The sequence below is a fragment of the Lepidothrix coronata genome, unplaced genomic scaffold (assembly GCF_001604755.1).
Source record: "Lepidothrix coronata isolate B3197 unplaced genomic scaffold, Lepidothrix_coronata-1.0 Scaffold257, whole genome shotgun sequence".
NCBI lineage: Eukaryota > Metazoa > Chordata > Aves > Passeriformes > Pipridae > Lepidothrix > Lepidothrix coronata.
The window spans coordinates 49,155-57,526 of record NW_016690437.1 but is presented as its reverse complement, the minus strand read 5'-3'; positions in this window follow the sequence as shown (position 1 = coordinate 57,526).

Here is an 8,372-nt window from a genome sequence, read left to right as displayed (position 1 = left end):
TTGGTTTTTAGACTTTGTATTGAGTACTGTGTGAAAATACATCTTGTGGCCAAATCTTCAAATAAGCTGAAGTCATAAAGAAAATATCAGATATAGCAGTCGTGAGACACAGGAGCACTACACATAAAATGAGTGCGCAGTGCCCCGGCTCGGGGGGACTGGCGGTAGGGTGTTCTCAGTGGAGGGCTCGTACTGCTGAAACCTGCTTCCTTTGGCCATGCGCCAGAGCTCCGGTTTGGCGAAACTCGGAGCACGATGTAAGGCCTGTCTGTTCAGCAGGGCAGCTAAAATACCGTTGGATTATTCTTAGCAATAGGATATGGCTCGGGGAGTTGTGGGGTTTTTTTTATTTTGTTGTTTATATGATCCTTGATTATAAAGAGTGCTGTATTTTTTTCTGATGCTTAGGTTTGTCATTCAGGAAGTGCAGGGCAGATGCACGATAATGAGAAGCCAATATTAGTTAATTAGATTTGCTTCATTTTCAATGAGACATTGCACACTTGAAGGAGAGTACAATAAAATCAAGCTCTCAATCATAGATTAAGGATGACTATTTCCTTCTTAGCAGAGAGCACAATTTTTAATCAACTCTCCTTGATTTCTTATACAGACTATCCTCTCAGACATGTCATCTTGCATTTAGCAAATTAATTGCATATTTTCCAATTTGAAGTTATCTGAGTTTTTGCCAATTTGTACTGGGATTAATTTCTGAGCTATAGACAGTTTAGGAGGGGTTTGTTTAAGTTGTTGTTTTAAAAATTGCTGTGGTGGAGGGAAATGAATGTTCTTAGTACCTTTACAGCTGTATAGTCAGAGCCTCTGTGCCTCCTCAGGTTTCCTCAGAGAAGAGCAGTGGGATACAACTAGAAGCCTCTGGGGACAAGATGTCTCTAGGTGAAGAGAGTGGCTGAGGAGTCTCACAGCCATCAGATCCTGCCTGCCAAGGCATTTCCCATAAGGGCTACTGGAATTAACTCAAATTGTCCTGTGCTAATTTATAGCAATTGTCCTGTGCTAATTTATAGCTTGCTTTGTTGCCTTGATCGCAAGAGCAACTAGATGGTTAAAAGCAGGATTTCCCAATTTTTCTCGCAGGCTAAGATACCCGGCCTCTTTTGAACTTAATTCATGGTCGTATGAGAAGGTCTCTCCTCTGTTTTGTGAATTGTCTTTACTACTGAGAAGAACAACTAAATAAGCCTGATTTCCTACACTTTTGTGTCTTCTGTTCCATACACTGGAATATCCCTATTTGCCTTGCAAATCCTCCACTTTCTGACCTGTTGGAAAGGAAGGGGCATCACTTCTTGTGGTTGAATCATGTATATGTTGATTAGCTGGTTATTTATGCAAATGCTTCTTGGTCAGATAGTAGTTGCATCTTGAGTTTTGAGCATCCATACAGGAAAGAAAAGAGAAGAACCCTCTGTACGTTCTCCATAAGTGAGACCCTAACAGGCTCTCTTTTCCAAACAAGTGGTTACTGCTGAGTAAAATCATGAAAATTATATCAAAAAATACCCAACATGTTTTTACAGCTTTAAGGAGGAAAATAGGAAGATAGAAGGCTATTCAGACAGTGCAATAATGGGCACCTTGCTTCTTTGGGAAACAAGGGGGAAAATAGTTCCAAAGCCAGATGTTCACATACACTGACCAAAAACTTTGGAAGAAAACTTTTAATAGATAATCCAAGATAATGCCTTCTGCCAAAGACAATTTAAGTGGAAAATTTTAATCAAGTCTTTTTTCTTTATACATTATATAGCCATTAATTATGCATAGAAATATAAAATCTGTATCCTACCCTCTGTAAATCTTTCATAGAATCATTGCTTGCATTCATAACTGAGGTTGGGGTTTTTTTGTCTTAATGCAAGGATTCTTAATTGCAAACACGTGCTTATGATACCCAAAATTATAGTGTTTACTCTTTAAATTTAGAATTAAGCAGTTTTTTAAAAATTACAAATAAACTGAATTAATAAATTGATTGATTTAAAACTGATATTTTAAGAAATATACTATTATATTTAATGTTTAGGTTTTTTTCCTAATAAAATACCTTAGTAACACCCTAGTGCTCAGCTTGGTGCTCACCAAAAACGGTAGGACATGGTGGCCCTTTTAAATCAAAAGAGCAAAACTTCATAAAGCCAGAAGAGATCATTAGGCTGATTTATGTTGAAAAACTGCATAATATAGAGTATGGAATTTCAATAAGTACCTTTGTCATGAAGTCCATGAGTATAGTCTGAAAGCATACTCTTCAGACTCAGACTTGATTCAAGCACTATAATTGTCACAGGATCCAGAACTTCCTAGAAAGGGTGTTGCAGAGGTTATTTGCTTCAGCTTCTATTTTGCGACCATGACAAATCTTTCTCTGGTGAGACATGTACAGACTCGGCTTTTTAAATTATCCATTTCACCAGACGTTTTCAAAGCAGATGGCCAAGAGAGGATGAGGATAATGTAAGTTTTGCAAGAAGGAGTGGGAAACATGCCAGCAAATGTAGAGCATGAAAAAGAAACTGTCAAAGATAGGGTAGGTTAAGAGACATGAAGATAAGGAAGTCTACAGAAAGAAGGAAAAATATGACCGTTTCAGTTACTTTCTACTGTTCTGGGGAAGAAAAACAACTATAAAACCAATTCATCAAGCAAATCCTTTCCACAGGCTTTGTACTACTGATAACTAAACACTCAAAGAAGCCCACAACATCTGAACAACTACATCACACAGGCAACATCAGGAGTGGGTGAGGCAAATGAGAAACGAGACATTGTTAAAGAATCAGCCTAGTTTAATCTGGAACAACAAATACTGGAATGCCTAAATCATACTTTTTTCCCATTATATAACTTATAGGGGAGAATTAACAGAATTTAAGAAATATACACCTCCAAAAATTAGAATATGTTTGGATTTCTTGAAAATTTCATGTTAATTGTTGTGATTTCTAGGTTTAATACGTTCAAGATCACCTCAACACAATTTTATCAATCAATGGTTCCTCAGTTCAAAAATGTTACTTTTTAAAACTAAAATATTCCAGGCAAATGTGTTAATTGCCTAAATAACCAGATATGCTCTGTGGCAGCTCATCCACTCTCTGATTCCTGTTGGTGTAACTGACCATTTGGGTGCAAATCAATATGATGCCCATGGCTGTGAGGCTCTTTAGCATCTACAGTCTGCGGTTATTAAGCCAGCATATCTCAGGTGTGCAACAAGAAGTTTTTGAAAAATCCATTTCCATTTGTCTGCATTTTATTTATCATATAATTTCAAATATCGTGATATTTTAAACACATAGTTCTGAATGTTTTTAATCATGATAGTAAGTTTGTGTCCAACCCAATCCTTAGACTAACAGAGTAAATAGAATATTACTGTTCTGGGTTTGGGGGGAGGGGGGTTTGCCTTAAAACGCTGCTATGAACTGTCAGGTTCCATTCAATTTTAACCTTACTCTTGACAAAGAAATAGAAATATGAGGAACTGGGAAGGTAAAAGCCAGAGAAAGTCAGCTATATATCACCTGAGTGCAAAATACTCTTCTTTCTTTGGTGCCAAAGGTTGATGTTCTAGGATAAATCCAAGGTGAATTAACATAGTTCAAGCGCTGAAAATTATTATTGATTTATAAATTCTGTACCCTTTTACAAACTATTCAAATTTTGCTTCTCAGTCTAAATCTATTTCAATTATAGCTCTGAAGCACTGAGCTCCCTCTTGTGACTAGCCCTTGAACATTATTTTGATTTGGGGACTACTTAATTCTGTATAGTCTTGGGAGAACTGTTTCAGATACTGGATTGCATCAGATCGACTCTACTTGCATTTAATAATGCTCTTTAAAAATGTCAGCAGTGGCTATCTGGAAAGAATATAGACAATCTTCCTCATTTTTGTTAGATCATCCTTTGTATAGCTGCTCTTTCAAAGACAAAGAAATTGTGCCTCCTCAAAAATCTCCATTTCTAATGGTGGATTGTGTCTTCATGGAAAGTATTTGATAATTCTTTAGTGATTGATAATGCAATAAACACAATATAGTGACCAGTAATCAAATGAAGACTAAATATAAATTTACCAACCATAGAGGCAGGAAATACAATCCATCATATCTGACAGCAATTTCCTTTCAGAGTTGTAAAGTTGTATTTCTTTATTTACATTTGGTGATGAAGGTATAATGGTTCATTAGCATGGGTACAGTCATTTCTATATGATCTGTGTTGACTGTGCAGAGCTTATTCCAAGATGGTATCAAGGAATAACATTCATACCTACTGAATACAGTATGTTTGTACTAATATACCAATAACAATGAACTTTCATTTGATACAGATATGTTGATAGAAATGTTTTGTTTAAATGACCCTCAGTAGAAGACTGAATATAAGAAAAAGTCTAAAACGTACAGAACAAGAGGAATCCAGGTCAATATGTCCTTCTTTAGCATTCTGACCTGGAACATGAATTCTTTGAGGCTATTTTTGGTGGAGGAGAAGAATAAGTAACATCCATGTGTACAAAAATCTAAGTTATGTGATCATAGCTGGGAAAATATATCTGTGAATAATCCAATCTATTGGTTTCCAATAGTTTTCCACTTCTTTGCATATAAAAGAGGGCTGTGAAGGCATTACATTTTTAATATTTTTAAGTAAAAAAAGCAATAAAAGGACAATTAAAAGGTATCTCGTTTAATAGAATTATTTGTAAAAACATCCATTTTCACCTCTTCTACTTTCTTAATATTAGCTAGTACCGAAAACTCCAGACTGCCATTCTAAACATGCTCAGTTCATGTGATTCCCATCATCTAGCAGTGTAAAAATAAGATTATGCTTACAATTGCTACCATTGCAAAGGGTCCCAAATCTAGCACTGGATATAAATCGCCTATTTTCTCAGACTGTTGCAAACCCCCATTTTATTACATCTAATGCACAGGTATGCACATGTCTCTGTGACAAAGCAAATGTCTTTGCTAATCTTCTTATCCACACATGCAGTAATATATTTTTCCAGGCAGGAGAAAAACACATACCCTGAACTCTCTAGTCCTTACTCATACTAATCTACTGCTGAAGTGGACTGGAGCTTTGAACAGTGTAGAGTTACAGTTTAATGAATGCTGGTTCTTCTGTATAGGAGAAATTCATATGCTTTCATACTCTCTCAGCTTCATTTCCTTCCAAGGCTCATTAATTTTTAAAAGAGCTAGCTTTCTTACCCCAGCCTCCTAGTAGGTGGTGTTGCACTAGCATAAATATAAGGGTATTTATAATTCTAGCTGGAAGAAGAGGACAGGAGTATGATAAAGCTCAATTGCTCAGCCAGAGAGGTTTGGCTAAGTATCCACATCAAGTCTAAGGAAAAACGTCAATAGATTTCATGGTGGTCACTGGCTTGCCTAATTTGGCCATATAACACTTCTGTTATTGTGCAGTAAGCAGTCTGATTGCATTTCTAGGATCACAGCAATTTGTCTGGATTCAGATGTCACAATCCAATCACACAGTGAAGAGAGAAACGGTGAGAAACGGTCCTTTTCGGAATCCTGAGTTTATCCCACTGCAACTTAGGGACCTTTCCAGCAGAGTGAAGCATGTAATAAATAATGCGTTCACCCTGATGTGTTCAAATTATTGAATGTGGAGGGTTTGAATGTTGTTGCTAAAGCAGGCAAAGGAGACAAGTGGAAACAGTTGCAAACACTCACAAATGGCCCAAAAGTTCTGATAGGAATGTAAGCAAAATCTTAAATATCACTTAATCACCTTTCTTTTCGGTTCCTCATCCTCATATCAATGCTCTCAGTCTTGGTACTGTTGACATTCCTTTCAAGTCAGTAAAAAATCTTTTCCCTTTCGTTCAGTCATTATCCTCTATTTCTTGAGTAGTTCTATGATCTGCTGTCTAAATGACATACTTTATGACATATTTTATCTTTACAGACTAAGATATTGATCACCTTATGTGATGTATTTCCACCACTTACTTTCTTTGATTTTTCTGTTCATTTGTTACCTTTTTTAAGTGACCAAACAAAATTCCAAAGCAAAAACAAGAATGTGATCCTCTGACTGATGAGTGGAAGGTCCTTTGAAACCTGCCAAATCCTGGAAAAAGCTTTCTCTTTCCTTTTCTGTCCAACTCAGCTGATCTTGCCCTGCCACGTACTTATCTGAGAAATATTTCACAGGCTCTTTGATTCAGTCTTTGTCAAAAGCCAGAATTCTACAAATGCAACCAGTAGTACGGATCACAAGGTCGTCATTAAATAGACTAGCACACTAAGTTTAGTTTTGCCATATCAGAATTAGAGAAGGATTCACGTTTTTTTCTGTGCTCCTTTATGTGAATGGTGCTGTGAGTGCTTCAGTGTGAAACAAGATATGGTCAACAATAATCCTCGGGTTGGTTAGATGAAGCAAACCAAATTTTGTTCACTGCAGAGAATCCTGAAACATTTTCCCGAGCACACTTAGGCAAAAGAACAAATTTTTCAGAGGATTAGTACTCCTTGAAAGATGCCTACCAGCTTGTGTGAAGTCTAAAGCAAGTTTGATACAAATTTGAATCCTCATAGCATGGACCACAGCAGCTCTGGGCAATCTTTATGCTGATAAAAGCAGGAAGAGAAGAAGGAAAGCTCCTTGCTTCCCACTGTATTCACACATATGTTACAAGCATAGGACCAATGCCTCTGCCAAGAGAACGGCCATGAAGCTTTCAAAATATTAGATTCAGAACAATTTATAATTGTGGCCTTTGAAAGAGCTGAAAAGCTTCAGTTATGGAAAGATTCATGATCATGAGTTATAAAACTTATCCTTAACAAAGCCCCTGAAAACAAATTGAACATTTGATAGCTAATCCTGAAAGCACCTCCAGCGCATAATTGCCGATTTGTCACCTTGAAGTCCCCATATCCTGACATTTACCATTTTATTTTATACGTAATATTCAAACTTCTGACAGTGCACAGCTGTATGGTGGAAAGGGCTAAGATAACTTGAAGTCAGTCAGCTTAGGGAGTTCTTCATGCAAATACTATTTTGAAGCATCTTTGTCTTACTCCAGACTGTTAAGCAAGCCCAACTGAATGAGTTAGAATTTTGTTTTCATTCAGGAGCCAGAACAAGATTCAGAGAGGTTTTAAAGCTCATACTCTAGTGACACTGAGACTAAGTGCTTAAATACCTGTCTTTATTGAATGTGCCCCTTAAACCCAAGGGATATAGGAATACCTATTCCCCTGGGCCTTTTTTTTCAGTTCCCTTCCCCTTCCTGTCTGAATGGGATCCGCTCTCCTAACCTGGGACTGGCTTTTGAAAATCTCATCCATAAAATGTCATTATTGTGGAAAACTTCGTGCAGCCATCAGAGAGAGTTTTCAGTCATGTAAGTCAACCCAAACTGAATGTGGCAGGGTTCATTCAGAGCACTACCCCTGAGTATATTTTTCAGTAAGTAGGTAAATTAGCCACGCACGCATGCACAGCACAACTTCCTTCCGAACATTCAGCTGTCATTAAAACCACTGCTGCTATTTAAAAATATCTAAGCTTGTACGATGTGTAGTTTTCAAGGGCTCATAACTCAACCAAATCAAAACCAAACTGCTCTAAGGCTTCTCAATGAAAAAGTTTTCCTTACTGAGTGCCATTGTTTCCCGTTATTTCATCCTACTAGATGTCTGAAAAAGAAAGTCACAAGAATTTGTATTTGTATAAGAACTTTCACTCTCTCATTCAAAAATATAGCACTGAGGATAAGCTTAGCAGGAGTAAGAAGGATTAGGCATTTATGTGGATAATGAGAACATCCATGATTACATTAGGGGGGTGAATAGGATGAAAACACTGTGGTGATCAGCCCTCTCCTGGAATTTTTTAACATTTGTTTAAAAATTTTATAGGAGAAAAACTCCTATAATGCTGTAAACAAAGGGAGAGGGTTAATCAGACATGGATTAAATTAAAGTCACCCACCTAAGCACATGGATTGTGCAGATTAAAAGCACCATCACCTTTCATCTATCTTGTTTACCTCCCAAGCACCCTCTAGCTTTTGTGTGGCATTTTGGTTTCCATGGCCACTGAAGGTTCCTTCCTATAATCAAAAACGACCTCCTGTTATAAAAGACTCAGAGTCTTTGCTCAGCAGGCCATTTCCCCCTTTTATTATTCTTTTCTCTTGCCTTCAGGGAAAGCTTTGTGCAAGCAGGACAGAGCACTTGGTTGGTTGGCGGTTGACCTCAGTTGCACACAATGAGCTCTGAGTGCTACCTGAAATGTGTGACAAAGAGGGAAGGGTCACTGGCTTAGAGCATTACAAGGGCATG